Consider the following 16,541-nt stretch of genomic DNA (forward strand, 5'->3'; position numbering starts at 1 on the left):
TAATAGTAACTTGGTATGAATTTTTCTGTGTGTTATGGTTCACAATAAAAAGGGGTTTAAAATATCTGAATGAATGAATTCCCTAATATATAAAGAAGTTTCATAAATAACTTTATTTATTTATTTATTTATTTATTTATTTATTTATTTATTTAGAGAGATAGAGAGAGAGAATCCCAAGCAAGCTCTGCACTGTCAGCACAGAGCCTGACTCGGGGCTTGATCCCATGAACTGTGAGATCATGCCCTGAGCTGAAATCAAGTCAGACAACTGACTGAGCCACCCAGGCGCCCCATAAATAACTTTAAAAATATAAGGAATAATAACAGGAACATCACAAAAAAGAAATAGAGTCAATCATCAGACAAAAATGTGCTCGCTTTCACTAATAATCAAAATATGGAGGTTTTAAAGAGGTTTTTTTTTTCCATCATCCAACTGTTAAAAATTAAGAAGACTTTATAGCCAGGGTTGATAAGAATGTGGGGAATCTCACACTCTGATAAGAATGTGGGGAATCTGACACTGCAATGCTAGTCTGCAGCACTCCGAAACAATGAACTGTATCTACATACACCATCATAAAAAGATCACCAAATCACACTGTTAGCTGTAAAACATAAATTGCCAAACAATTGAAAACCCAAACTGTGTTAAGACAGGATGAGCAGAAAGAAGGGACCTGTGGAATGTAGGTCATAACCATCTGGCCATGGGGAAGATGGTGAGGCCCTGGGGCAGTTACAAGGACCACAAATAGCTCAGTGGGCCAGGGGCAAAAGTCTGGAAGCAAGGAGAACAAGACCATACTCAGGCCATCAGCAGTTTACCAGCATTAAAAATATGTTGAAGGTCTAGGAACCCAGATAATACAAATAAGTGCCTGGAATTCACAAAATGCAATGTAGCTGAAACTGCATCAGAGACAGAAACAGATATGCAAAGGTAAGTCTGGTACAGAAATCCGCAGAAGTTATTCTAACTATGGGAAGTATGATTGTGCTTGTGCTCTGCTCCTGGAGAAGACAAGAAAGGAGGTGACAGTTCATGGGCTGCTCACACAGGAAAAAAACAAGAACTTTTATGCCAAGTATATTCATGGCAAAACAATGTGACTCAATCCATGGGGAAAAAGATGCGGCATTGTGCTATCTCTGCGACCTCTGACTCGAGACTAAACTCAGCTTTTGGCTACCTCCTTGCTAACCGCAGTTGTACATCAGAACAAAAAGTTCTATCAAACAAACGTCTGACATTCTAAACTTTGAGAAAAGCGAGTACTCTCAAAACACACTGAATTCAGAGGACACATGTCAACAAAAAGTGACCTAACGATTTCCCTGAAGCAGAGAGAGAAGGGATGGAGTTGCTGGCCCCAAGAATACTTTCATTTCACCATTACACTCTCGCCTGCAGCTGATTTAGCATTTGCTGCCAGCTCCTCACTGCCCACAACTTAACCTGTAGAATGGAATCTTTTTTTTTTTTAACGTGTATTTATTTTTGAGACAGCGAGAGAGCATGAACGGCGGAGGGTCAGAGAGAGAGGGAGACACAGAATCTGAAACAGGCTCTAGGCTCTGAGCTATCAGCACAGAGCCTGACGTGGGGCTTGAACTCACAGACCGCGAGATCATGACCTGAGCCAAAGTCAGACGCTTAACTGACTAAGCCACCCAGGCGCCCCTAGAATGGAATCTTTTAGATTACAGGAATGTAAAATATATCAGGATAAAAAATAGAGCCCTCTTTATTTATTTTTTTTAACTTATTGTCAGGTTAGCTAACAAGCAGTGTATACAGTGTGGAATGAGCCCTCGTTAAACAGTCATTGTATTTTTTTCTCCATTGCATTTCATTGCAGAAGTACAGCAAAAATAAAAGGTTCTTTGCATTTTTATTCAAAAAATAAGTCGTTTCTATCTAGGTATAGGTGATGCAGTGAGCCATCACAGATCTCAACAATCCATTTAAGTGGGTCTTCAAATCCACGTGATGAGATATTTTTCTTCTAGTTTCTTTTTCACTAACATCTTCTGCCTCTGGAATGTGAGCAGGGCCCGATAGGAAAAGTTTCCTTTGCGTCCTCTCTCATCTGTTCCTGCTGCACCTCCCTTCTCCTCCCCCTTCTCTCTAAAGTTAAAATCTGCCCAGGGCAGTTGAGAAGCATTCCTCATAAAATTCTTATATTAGTTATATTATTACAAAAACATGTAAATATATAAGTGAATGTGTTAAGTGTAGCCTAACCAACATTATGTTATAGAAAAAAATATAGATAAAATAAGTTCATCCATCATCTCAATACCTGAAAGTATTACTAGTTATATTTTGTGGTGTTTCCCTAATCTTTTATATAAGCATATAAAATGGAAGTGTATTGCATATATTTTTTGAACTTTGTATTCGTTCAAAATATGCCATGAATATTTTAATCTATTAAATTAGTTAAATACATGGCATAATATTCCATCATATAGATATATCATGATTAATCTTATACCTTCTTGTTAGATTCCAGGTTACTTAAATGATGTTATATTATAAATAATGCTGAAGTAAATAGCATCTTAACTAAATCTTGTATATATTCCAATTTCTTAAACACGGTTTCCTAAAAACGGAATTACTTGGTGAAAGGTATGAATATTTTTAAGATGTCTGCAGCTTGCCCCATATTGCCCTGCAGAAAGCAGGTACTGATATACACTGACCCAGGCAGTTCACAGAGTACAAACCTTACTTTACCTTCACGGCACTGGGCATCATAATTTTTTAAGCTTTATGCCAAATCCAAAAATAAAAATTTGGTAACATTATTTTGAATATTATTGTTTTGATTTTTAGTGAATTAGAATATTCTTATAGTGAAGTACTCAAAGATATTTTTCTTTACCTGTAAGGATACATTATATATTTGCGTTAGTTTTTGCTATAATTTGTCCTTTTCCAAATTGGTAGCTCACATTTTGATTGCCCGTATCGGGTTTTGTATACAGAGATATTTAATTTTATGTAGTTGAAATATCTTTTTTTTTATGTTTTCCTATTATCTCAAGAGGCCTTCCCCATCCCACATCAAATTAAAATACACTCCTATGCTCCCTGGATTATTTTATGTATACATGTAGCTTTCATCTCAAAACCGTAAGGAATATCTTTAGGTTAAAGGATTCTGCTCCAACAACTACTACTTAGACAAAGCCTAAATGTTTTAAATATCTCACTTTAGGGGCGCCTGGGTGGCTCAGTCAGTTGAGCGTCCAACTTTGGCTCAGGTCATGATCTCACAGCTCGTGGGTTTGAGCCCCACATCAGGCTCTGTGTTGACAACTTTGGATTCTGTGTCTCCCTCTCTCCCTGCCCCACCACTGCTCACGCTCTCTCTCCCTCTCGCTCAAAAAATAAACATTAAAACAGTTTTTTTAATATCCCATTTTATTTTTTAAATAAAAGTTGTCATTTATTTTGAATAACACATTTTCTAAAATCCAAAAAAGTACCATTTAGAAGACACAGGCATATCGTATCTCAGAAATTACACCAAGCCTGAAAGCTTTAGAAAACTCCAATAATCTCCAATTTGGTGGCATGGAATTGCATTTGTTTTGTCCTTACCAACTGCAACTGCCACTCCGTAAGAAGAAAGTGGCACAATCAAGCTAATGTGCAGACTGTGTTGTTGTCTTATCCTGGATGTGGGCAATGTCAAGTAAGGTGTCGGGAATGTTCTAACTGAGCAGCACAGAGGAGCCCTGGGAAGGAAGGTGTTAGAAAATACTGAAGAGGAGGCTGAAGCACACTGCAGAAACAGGTATTTTCGTTTACTGGAAGCAGTGTACTATATATTCTTTTATTTTTTAAGTTTATTTTTTGAGAGAAAGAGAGTGAGTGGGGAGGGGCAGAGATGGAGAGAGAGAGAATCCCAAGCAGGTTCCGAGCTGTCAGCACAGAGCCCCACATGAGACTCAGTCCCATGAACTGTGAGATCATGACCTTAGCTGCAGCCAAGGGTCAGAGGCTTAGCCTACTGAGCCACGGTGTCTTTTGGGTGTGTCTGAACTGGTTGAACTCCTTGGCTAACTTTCTTTGTCATTAAACTTTTTCGTGTTGCTTACTTTGTACACGGTCAGTCATGTTTTACCTGAGAGTGTCGTCCAGCCGTCATGTGGGAGCACACACACAGATCTGTTCTGTTTACCACGTAAGCTAGTTGTGTTGTGAATAAAACCCCGTGTTAAACAGCTACTGAAGATCACAAAACCATGATAATACTTCACTGTGCTCACTTTGGAAAACCAAACAAGTATTTATTTAGCATCAAAAATGAAGTGGCATGGTCAAAAAAAAAAAAACATTCAGATGAAGACTGAAATATTCAAGCATTGAAATTATGTCTTTACAAAGTAAAACATCTGCCTAGCTGATGTTGATGTATAATTTTATTCTGAACATTGAGCACTGCATAGAAGTAGCCACATTTCATATTGATATTCACTTCATACTTTCTGTGAGAGAAAACCTGTAGCAGTCTGTGGTTCAGTTTGGATATGCTCTTTTCATCAACTCCACTTCACCCGCTCCGTGGACTAATCGCAAGCTTACTTTCTTGCTGTAAAGCTCACGGGTGCTCTCTGAGGCGGTTAGACATCCCTCCCATGTGCCTGCTCTGCAGCCCCCTCAAGTCCTGTGCCAAATGAGAATGACTTATTTCTTTCCAAACGCATTTATGCAGGTTGTACTTATTGTGTAATTAACATATAATTTCATTAAATATTAGGTAAACGGTGAACTATCAGCGTAAAAAGAAAATCGTTTCTCTGAACAACTCCGTGAGTACTTTAGAAAAACTCAATAAAAAAAATTTTGAGGTGAGTCCTGGTGGCTCAGCTGATTGAGCACCTGACTGGCTTTCAGCCCAGGACATGATCTCACAGTTCATAAGTTCGAGCCTCACATCGGGTTCTGTGCTGACAGCGCCAAGCCTGCTTGAGATTCTCTCTTCTCTCTCTACCCCTCCCCACTCACATGCGTGCTCTCTCTCAAAATAAGTAAACTTAAAAAGATTTTTGAAGGTAAAATTGCTGTTGATTTGTCACGGGGAAGATGACTTAATAGAGAACAAGATCATAAAAATCTTTATTGTGTTGCAGTGCTGAATTCTTACTTGACTTTCAAGAAAGTAGGAATAGGAGATGCGGGCACTGCATGGTGGGGGAGATTTACATGAGAATTTGGAGAGCTGGCCCAACCCACGTGCTCTCTTCCCAGGACCTGGAAGAGACTACAGCCTCCCCATTACCCCTCTATCAGGACCACTAAACAGAAAGTTGCTCCCCATCCTGCACGCCTGTTGCCTGATAGAAGCCAATGCTAAGCCATCTCCAAAGGCCCACTCTTATTCTCTGTCTGAAGAACACCATCACATGTAGGGAGGGAAGAAGGCACAAGAGCCCACAACTAGCCAACCTGCAAACTACTAACTGGTTCGCATCTCTGATCCCACTCAATCCTCATGTAGGGCCAGCATGAGAGTGTCGTCCTCATTCTAGTGATAAAAAAAAAGGGGGGGAGGGGCCAGGAGCAGGTACACACAGCCATGGACCCCTGGCTGAGATGTGGTAGGGTCTGGGCTTCTGACTCTAGAGGCTGGTTCTCTCTGCTTCCCCATTTCTTTAGCAATCAAATACCAACTCCTATTACAAAATACCAAGTTATAGGAAATTTGATTTCTCTCAACTTCAACCTTTGAGTCTGGTATAATGAACTTTAAATGAGTCCACTAGTCAATAAAAGATAAGAAAGTGTTTATTTTTTTATTTTTTACTGGAGAGAGAGCAAGAGTGCAAGCAGGGCAGCAGCGGAGGGAGAGAAAAAGAGAGAATTTTAAGCAGGCTCCACACTCAGCACAGAGCCCAATACGGGGTTCAATCCCACAATTCTAGGATCATGACCTAAGCCAAAACCAATAGTTGGACACTCAACTGACTGAGATACCCAGGTGCCCTAATAAAGTATTTATAAATCAATTGAAAGAAACATACCTTCAAAACAGCTATCCCATAAATTTTCAAAATTCACAAGGGTAATCTTATAAAAGAATGTATTTACTTCTAAAGTTTTAAAGTAAAAATGCTTTAAATAATATAGACAAAACAATGACTTTATGGCTAAGAATTTTCCCAATATCCCATTCCAATAAAAAGACAGTTTTTTAAAATTCTGTATGCTATATAATATTGAATGCGTAACCTCATTATATTATCTGAAACTTTGTCCTCAAAAATGGTATATACTTAAGTGGATCCTCAAACTCTCTCATGTTCCTCTACATGACCAAAGAAGCATCTGCTCTAGAACTTTTGTCTTACTTCTAGTTAAACTTGTCAGCATTGATTTTAATATCACCAAGACCTCCATTGCTTACTACTTCTGCTTTGACATGATTTTTCCTACTGTACTGACATAGACTGATTGACTAATTCATTCATTCATTCACACACTCATCAACTCATTAAAACATTCACTTAGCAAATATTTCCATTTCTTCTAACACTTATCACTCTTCTGGACATTGAGGATGCAGTGTTAAGGAAGTCTCTGTTTCCTTGGGCAGTGTACTGTCTGTATTTTCCAGCCCCTGAAAACTGCAAGACAGAGGACAGGAACAAACACCTGGATCTGGCCAATTAAATAAGGACAAAATAAATGCAAATTATTTTTGAGCCTGGCATCAGAATCCTCTCAATGATCCTTAACATGCACCTTCTTCCTCATCTCCTGGATGGATACAGGGATCCAGCAAAGGACTTTGAGTTCCTAGGCATGGTGAAGCCACCAGGCAGAAAGAATCTGGGTTCCTAAAACACATGGAAGATCATTTATCCATCAACCATTACATGAGTGAAAAACACATGTATCCTAACTGGTGCTGCCATTATGGAACCCGGCACAGGGTCTCCTTAAAAAATTAAAAATAGGCCCACCATATGATCTAACAGTTCCACTTCTGGATGTATCAGTCTGGAGGATAATAAGACAAACATGTTTTTCAATTTAGTCTGGTTCCTCTTGAGTCCCTGAACAAAGCTGATTTGTAGAGATGGAATATTCCAGGCATAGGCTTTTTAAATTGTCAACTTAGACTTTGACATATTTCAATTTATTACTTTTCAACCATAAAGTTGGCATATTTGCTTTAGAATAACAGTCCTCCTTTTAATCTGTTTATTTATGAAATACACCACTTTCCTCTGGGCAAAGCTGCAGCATGGGCTCTGAAATCTAAGCAGTGATTTGACATAATGTAATTACCTGTAGTCAGCTTTAAGAGGAGACTAGGTAGTGGAGACAGACTCTTGCACCTGTGGGCAAGACACATAAACTCCGGAGGTTAGCTTTTAAAGAAAATTTTAGAAAGTATAATATGACAAAGTCATATCAGCTTAACATACAGACCTCACACAAATTCACACACACACACACACACACACACACACACACACACACACACACACAATGCTGGTGAACAATAGGGGTTATAAAACTACCCAGAATCTTAGAATAAAGTTTAAAGGTGATAATATGGTACTCCGTGTCTTGTTGAAGGCAAAGAGGAAATCAAAATGCTTAGGATTGGGGAGGTTTTCTAGAAACTACCCCTTTTATATATTATTGTTTAGAGTTTAAACTGGATTAACTTTTTTTAATAAAAATTTATTTTTCTTTATCTTTTTTATTTTTTAAGTAATCTCTATACCCAATCAGTGCTTAAATTGAGTATTCTGAGATCAAGAGTCACACACTCCACTGACTGAGCCAGCCAGGTGCCCCTTGGATTAACTTTATAAAGGCATATTGGGGTCTCCTGGGTGGTTCAGTCGGTTAATCGTACAGCTTCAGCTCAGGTCATGATCTCACGGTTCATGAGTCCAAGCCCCACGTCAGGCTCTGCTGACAGCTCAGAGCCTGGAACCTGCTCCAGATTCTGTGTCTCCCTCTCTCTCTGTCCCTCCCCTCCCCCCTCATGCTCTGTCTCTCTCTCTCTCTCTCTCTCTCTCTCTCTCTCACACACACACACACACACAAATAAGCATTAAGAATTTTTTTTTAATTAAAAAAATTTAAAGGCATTTTGACAGTATTTTTTATTTTTTTTTTTTAAACATTTTTTTTTTCAACGTTTATTTTTATTTTTGGGACAGAGAGAGACAGAGCATGAACGGGGGAGGGGCAGAGAGAGAGGGAGACACAGAATCGGAAACAGGCTCCAGGCTCCGAGCCATCAGCCCAGAGCCCGACGCGGGGCTCGAACTCACGGACCGCGAGATCGTGACCTGGCTGAAGTCGGACGCTTAACCGACTGCGCCACCCAGGCGCCCCTTGACAGTATTTTTTAAAAAGTATATGCCCTTTGACACAAAAACTCCACATCCAGAAATATAACTTGTATAGACACGTGCAAAATGTACATTTTCAGAGATCTTAGAGCACTCTTACTGAAACTGATAGTTCCAGGCCTACATGGTCGATGCTTTCCTAGTGTGCTTAGAGTTCATCACCTGTGTGTAGGGCCTCTGGTAGACCTCTCTCAAAAATAAATGAACATTAAAAATTTTTTTATTCAAAACACTGTTCTAATGGAATTTTTATAAGCATTACATTATAAATTAATATACGAGTTGTCTTTTATAACATTTAGCATTTCCATTCAGGAATGTGGTATACAGCATAATTTAATCACTTCTACCTTTTAGGGCCCATGGTATATTTTTTCAAATCCATCTTGCTAATATAATATTAAAGAATAGAGTAGGGGCACCTGGATGGCTTAGTTAACTGTCTGACTCTTGATTTCGGCTCAGGTCATGATTTCACAGTTCGTGGGATCAAGTCCTGTGTCAGGCTCTGTGCTAACAGCCCAAAGCCTGTGTGGGATTCTCTCTCCCTCTCTCTCTGCCTTTCCCCCACTCGCATGCACACCTACGCGCTCTCTCTCTCTCTCTCTCTGAAAATAAACATAAAGTTTTTAAAAAAGAGTGAAGTATAGAAAGGTAATGTAGAAAAGCAAATAGGTTCATGTAAACAGACATACATACATTGCACAGTATATGCCCACCTAAGTAACAATAAAGATTTGCATTAGCACCTGAGATGTTTTCTGTACTGCTTGCTAGTCATTGCTGACATATTGGAAACCCACTGGCTCATGTATGTTTATTTATTACCAGCTTCATTAGTTGGGGTCATGGCAGAAAAGTAAATGACACACTCAAATGGATAATTGATAAGAATTTTAAGAAAAGTCTCTTGATGAAGGCATGAGCAGGATTAAGAATGTAACAAGAGGTGATAAGACGCCAGGGACTGGCAATGATGGGAATCCGTTACCTTAAGCAGCCTGCAGGAGCAGAAGAGTTATGTCTCCATATGTTATGTCTCCAGTGCCCGGTGAGAGGCGTAGCCATGGGCAAGACCACCTGAACAAACCCATGGCCTCCCAGGGAATAAACAGCAAATACCATGATCTCATTCTGCTTCTACACACTGCTCTCCAGCTGACGCTTCCTATTTGCTGAATCCAACCAGACGACAAAGAGCAGAGGTGGTGTGTTTTGAAGAACTCAGCCTCCCTACCGGGGAGAAAGGTGCAGAAAAGGACACCGCGCTCTCAAGACCTAGAGAGAGCAAGGGAATGAACAAAGCATGGCTTTTTATTAGAATTGAGACCCACGCATCTGTAAAAAGAGTGAAGAAGATTTACACATCTTGACAAGATAAATACTGAAAATAGTGAATAAAATCAGGTTAGAAAATACAAGTTCAGTAGGCTACAAATCATGTGTGTTTATTCTAATGACTTATGAAGACCTAGAAAGCAACAATATTAATTTCATGTACATGAACCTTATTAAAAATAATACCAAAAAGTAAAAACATGGAGGGGGAAAATATATACTAACTTCAGGGTTGCCTCTGGGACTGGAGAGCGTGAACAGCATGGGAATGAGAAGGCTTTCACTTCTGTATCATTTCATTACATAGACATGTGATACTTTCTAAAATCTACGTGGTGGTCATGAATTTCTGTTAAACTTTCTCTTGACTTTTTCGTATGATTTTAGTACTTCATAATTAACTATAAAATTAAATGTTGGTGCAGGAAGGAGAGAGCGAAAGAGTAGTCACCTTAGAAAAGGCAGCAGCGGGGCGCCTGGGTGGCGCAGTCGGTTAAGCGTCTGACTTCAGCCAGGTCATGATCTCACGGTCCGTGAGTTCGAGCCCCGCGTCAGGCTCTGGGCTGATGGCTCAGAGCCTGGAGCCTGTTTCTGATTCTGTGTCTCCCTCTCTCTCTGCCCCTCGCCCGTTCATGCTCTGTCTCTCTCTGTCGCAAAAATAGAAAAGGCAGCAGCGTATATTTCTGCAGGTACAGATCAAGGTCTGAGTCAGGACGCCCAACTGCAGAGCAGAGAATGTCTTCCTGTGTTCCTCCAGCACATCTGGCCCATCGGCCCAGCCTGTGTGTCCTTCTCGGGCTGCTGTCATCTCCCTCAAAGTCAGAGGACTTGCAACCACATTCTGGTCTTAAGTTTTCCTAAGCCTTAGTTTTAAATGGTGCTGACACTTTTTCTCCTTTCCTGTGACTTGGTTCTAAGAAGTCATAGGGGCGCTTGGCTGGCTCACTTGGGGGAAGTGTGCAACTCTTGATCTCAGGGTCATGGTTTCAAGCCCCACATTGGGTGTAGGGAATACTTAAAAACAAAATCTTAAAAAAAAAAAAAAAAAAAAAAAGAATCCAAGATAACCTGCATTGGCTGCTGGTAATGATGGTTGGCACTGTTTTAGACTGAAGCTCGTAAGAATGAATCAGTGTAAATGAATGAGTTTGTGTTAAGGTTCTGAAGGCATTGTAGTTTATCTGTGTTCTGTTCTCTTCCTTCATAGTCTATAAATTCCTGTGGGGCACAAAACACTTTTCACTTATATGATTTATCTTTGTGTCTCAGCACCTGGCACAGTGCCTGACATCAATCAGAGAAACACTTGTGTTCAAGCTATAGTGAAAATTTAGGAGTGTGGAGCATTGCACAGTAAGAGCAAAATCAAAAGAAGGGGACTATAGGAAAATAATTTGGGGAAAGGCTGTATCTTACAATGAAACACACTTAATACTAATTAGGACAACATTCATAATACATTTATCCTGTGTGTGCCTTGGTTATGAGGTACAAATGCTATTCTATAATGGGTGCAGGTGTGGACTTTAGCTGTTGCCTTTTCCTTGATTTTGTTTTAGTTTCTTTACTTTCCTAAATTTGAAACTAATGGAAACTTGATAAAAATAATACAACAAGCACTTGTGTATCCTTTACCTAGAGAAGGGTCCTTTATACCTGTTTTCCCCATGGATTCAGCCAGTGGATTATGCATTTGGTTTGATGGTCATGCCCCCTTAGTCTTCTTTAATCTAGATGGGACACCCCCCCCCCCAAAACACACTTTCTAAATTCTTCATGACATTGGCATTTCTGAGGAGTTCTGGTAATTTGCCTTGCAAACGTATCTCCATCAGGATTTGTTTGATGGTTTCCTCACTTTTAGATGCAAGTTAAATATTTTTGGCAAAAAATGTCGTTTAGATGATTTTGTGTGTCTCAAAAGATGTTTACATCACTGCAGGGAAAATATAATGTCAGTTTTGTTCCAATATTAATGATGCTAAATCTGATCACTTGATGAGGTTAGCATTACCACAACACTCCTGTGAAGATAATTGCTTTCTGTTTGTAATTAAAAAGTAATCTGTGGGGTGATGTTTGACACTGTGCTGTTATTGCAGTGAATCTAGTGTCCATTGAAAAATCTAGTTTGAATTAATTATTACATAGGTTTTGCAAAATAATGATTTTCTAATTCTATCACTCATTCTACATTTAGTAGCTGCAAGAGTTTTCCCTGAACACACAGCTTTACTGCTGTAGTCACAGATTCTGGTTCTGCCTTCAGTGTGGGATAATCCATTACAGTTAGGATTTTGTTGCTCAGATTGCCTCACGTCTCACCAGGAGGAACTCCTTGGCCTCTGGATCATTTTAACGCACCGCCCTAGATTCTTGAGCACTTCTTTGCTTTCTGACCCAACAGTGTATTACAGGCTGTCGTTTTATGTTCTCTTCTCCACACCTGGAGGCGGCCTTTGCTCCGGGGACCCTGGTGCCTGTGCTGTTAGTAGGGCCATGATTCAGATCTCAGGGCCGCTGCAATAGACATGCTCACAGCGACATAGCAGGAGGCCAAGTGGGCCCCACCACCACTGCCTCCATGCGTCTCCACTGCAGTAACTCCAGTGCATCTTCTGACAAGCAATTCAGCTTCCCCTCAACAAATTCATCACACTGCGGTCAGAGTGACCTTTCCAAAAATCACACCCGTTCCTGTCATACCCGGGACAGAAGCGTGTGCGTGGATGCACCCAGGCACCGCATGATACACTTAAATCCATTTGATGGCTGCCTTTTGGGGTAGGATAGACACCAGAATCATTAGCATCATCGGAAAGACCCCGCATGGCCTGTCCTTCCTGACACTCCAGTGGCTTTGGGCTACTTTACCCCAGTGCCACATCAGTATGATTCATATCTTTATAAGAGGAGGAAATTTAGGGGTGCCTGGGTGGCGCAGTCGGTTAAGCGTCCGACTTCAGCCAGGTCACGATCACACGGTCCGTGAGTTCGAGCCCCGCGTCAGGCTCTGGTCTGATGGCTTGGAGCCTGGAGCCTGTTTCCGATTCTGTGTCTCCCTCTCTCTCTGCCCCTCCCCCGTTCATGCTCTGTCTCTGTCTGTCCCATAAATAAATAAAAATGTGGAAAAAAAATTTAAAAAAAAAAAAAAAGAAAAGAAAAAGAGGAGGAAATTTAGACAGACATGAACAGAGGGAAGATGGTGTGGAAAATAATGGAGAAAATTACCACGTGCAAGCCAAGGAGAGGGGCCTGGAACAGACCCTGCCTTCAGGCCCCAGGAGCCCTGCAAACACCTCGATCTCAGATCTCCAGCCTCCAGACTGTGGGAAAGTAATTTCTATCGCTTCAGCCCCCAGTCCATGGTCCTCTGTCATGACAGCCTTAGCAGATGAATCACTGCCTTTCCACCTTGTTAGCTCACAGCATTTAGCACAGGGCATCTCACACCACAGACACTTGATAAATGTTTTTTCGTGTGACTTGAATTAATCACCACGTTATAGTGTATGGCTTCCCAATTACAGTGTAGACACTGTGGCCTTCAGATCTGACTTCAGGGGCACCTAGGTGGCTCTGTAGGTTAAGTGGCTGACTTCGGTCCAGGTCATGATCTCAAGGTTCGTGAGTCTGAGCCTCCCCATTGGGCTCTGTGCTGACAGTGTGGAGTCTGCTTGGGATTCTCGCTCCTTCTCTTTGCCTGTTCCCCACTCGTGCTGTCTGTCCCCCCCCCTCTCTCTCTCTCTCTTTCAAAATAAAGACATATAAAAAATTTTTTTAAAAAAGGAAGCACCATCTACTTCTTAGCAAGTTTTAAGTGTCCAGTATTGTTAACAGTGGCCATCATGCTGTGCGTTAGATCTTCATAACTTATTCATCTTGCATTACCGAAATTGGTACCCTTCGATCATCTCCTCATCCCCTACCTACCCCCTCTGCCTCTACGAGCTTGACTATTTTAGATTCCACACATAAGTGAGATCATCTCAACAAAGTTGTTTAAAAAAAGAAGAAAAAGTGGCACGATCTGATCTGCCACCTAGGTTTGAGAAAGCAGACATTGGTAACTGATGATTTCTCTCACTTTTTTTAATCCTTTAAGGATAGACTAGGATGCTTCTGTGTCCCTGTGAGTCCGTGTGGCCCTAACAGGCCAAATTTTCCTATAATTATTCAAGAAAATGTTCTAAAGTCCATTGGGATAACATCAGTTGGCTTGCTGCTCTCACAACTTGCCTGGACGGATCCACTCCACTTGAAATATCGCAAATCAACACTGTTCTTACTTTTGGGAGAATGGCGTCTCCTGCACTCAGGCTAGGCTCCTGCTCTGTAGTCAGAGGTAAAGAATGTACAGGGGCTCCCCAGGTAACACACCCCAGCACACCCAAATGCCCTTTCCTGCCCACGTCCATGAGCATGCCGTATTCCAGATTACTTCACTTTCAGAGTTGCTAGATCGTATTCCACCCCCAATTCACCCCCATGATTTTTATCCCCAGCTGGGACAACTTCCCACCCGCTCCCATGAACCATGAGACATTTACCCCCACAGGAGAACCATCACTTCTTCTTCCCTTATGTCCAGTCATTTGGGAGGTAAAAAAAAAAAAAAAAAAAAAAAAAAAAAAAAAAGGACAACAGAGATCTTTAGGGGAGTTTTCTACGGCAAATTAATTACTTTCTACTTTTTATATTCAGGGAGAAGTACTCCGTGATTAAAAATAAGTGGGAAAAAGGCTCACGTTCAAAAATAGACACAGCTTTCCATCTGCACCGATATGCCCTTTGATAAAGACGTGTGTTCATTTTCTTTCAATAATCCCATGTCCTGTGACTGATTTCTGAGAGAATGTGGCATTACAAACTCCAGGTGGGTCACAGCCCAGTAATGATATCAGAGTATAAACCATCATAATCCTTCCATTAAACTTTGAGCAATCACAATACCACCACCAATGATAGTGAAAGAAAAGCCTTTTTCTCGAGAAGCACAGACCATTTATGGGAATGTTTGAGCTGCCTTTCAGTAAACACAGACACGTGAGTCAGCCATGAGCTTGAGTCTGGGGACGGGGGAGAAGGTGGCTGACAGCAGCAGGCTTCATGTCCCACGGGTACATGGTGCGTACATGTGGTGGCTCTCACCATGAATATTTCGACCCGTTGAGGCTGTGATCTTTTCTCTGAAAATGAACGCTGGCTTCTAGATATCTCACGGCTCAGTTCATAATAGCTATATTTGTGCATTTAATTTATGGTGTTTCCTTCGATCATCCTTTAAAAACTCTTCACTAAATTGAAAACTCTACCCATCAGGTATAGCAGATGCCACTGTCCTGTGTCTCGTCCCCACAGCTGCAGCTGGGATGACCGGTCTGGGCCAGTTGCCAGCACCCCATCTAAGGCATCTCATCTCCACTTGTGCACACCAAGTCCTCTTCAGAGGCAAAGAGCTTGCTCAGCCCTGCACAGCACAGCCCAGGAGCATGGGGCAGTGATGGCCAGAGCCACGCTAACCAGCGGGGCATGGGACCAGGCAGAGAAGTGCCCTTTAGATGCACAGTCCCAGGCAGCATTCCCTATGTTTCTCAGACGTTTTTGCAAAACTGCGCCGGCCTCGACTTCAGGGACTCCTCATGATGTGGGTCTTCCTCTCTGCCTAGCTCATGGGCCCCCTCCCAGTCAGAGTACCTGCTCCCAGCTTCTGGTCTCAGGCTCTGCTTTCGGGAGAGGCCAAAGACAACAAATACCTTCAAGTCTAGTGTCATCTAGATGTGAAATTTAGATACGAATCAAAGGCAGTGAGAGCAACTTGGAAAAAGTGTCATCTAACCATTAAGCACTTTGTCAGTTTAGCGCTTACCAGCTTACCACTGCTGAGCGCTGTTGTAGGCACTGGGGACCTGCTCCAGGAAGTGGCTATTAGAAATAGCAATTCACTGAGTTAATATTTGTAAAGCACTTAGCACTGTGCCTAATATATATTAAGTAGTATGTGCCAATTAAACAAATAGAAAGTAGATAAATGGACTATGTCCTGAGTATCTACTGATTATATCTCCAAGTATAAAACCATCTCTCAGCTTTTCAACAAACTCCAACAGTCTTTTTAATTAAACTTTTGAGATAATTAGACATTCAATAAAGTCGTAAGAAATAATAACAGAATGACCACATGTGCCCTTTATCTGAATAGCATAATTTTAATTACAGTGCTAATCAAAATAATTCAATTTCCCTATTTTCTTTTCTCATTTTGCCTGAAACACAGGGTCCAGTGCTTTTTTTATTGAGGTGAAATTTTCATAACATAAAATCCATTTTGAAATGGCATTTAGTGCATTCATAACATTGTGTGACTACCCATTCCAAGTTCCAAAACATTTCATCAGCCAAAAAGAAAACCCCGAACCCAGTAAGCAAGCACTCCTTGTTCTTCCCTTCCTCCAGCCCCTGGCAACCATCAACCTATTTATTGTCTCTGTGGATTTACCTGTTCTGGATAGTTCATGTAAATGGAGCCATGCATTCTAAGACCTGGCTTCTTTCACTTAAGCACGATGGTTCTGAGATTCACCTACATTATAACATATACAGATACTTCATTCTTTTTTATTGCCAAATAATAACCCCTTGTATATACTTACCACGTTGGTTATCCATTCATCCACTAATGGACATTTGATTATTTCCACCTCTTGGCTATTGTGAAAAGTACTGCTGTGAAGATTCCTGTACAAGATTTTGTTTGAGTACCTCTTTTCAATTTTGGGGTGGCGAATATGCCTAAGGGTGGC

This window comes from Herpailurus yagouaroundi, unplaced genomic scaffold (genome assembly GCF_014898765.1).
Source record: "Herpailurus yagouaroundi ecotype Mexico unplaced genomic scaffold, PumYag 251, whole genome shotgun sequence".
Lineage (NCBI taxonomy): Eukaryota > Metazoa > Chordata > Mammalia > Carnivora > Felidae > Herpailurus > Herpailurus yagouaroundi.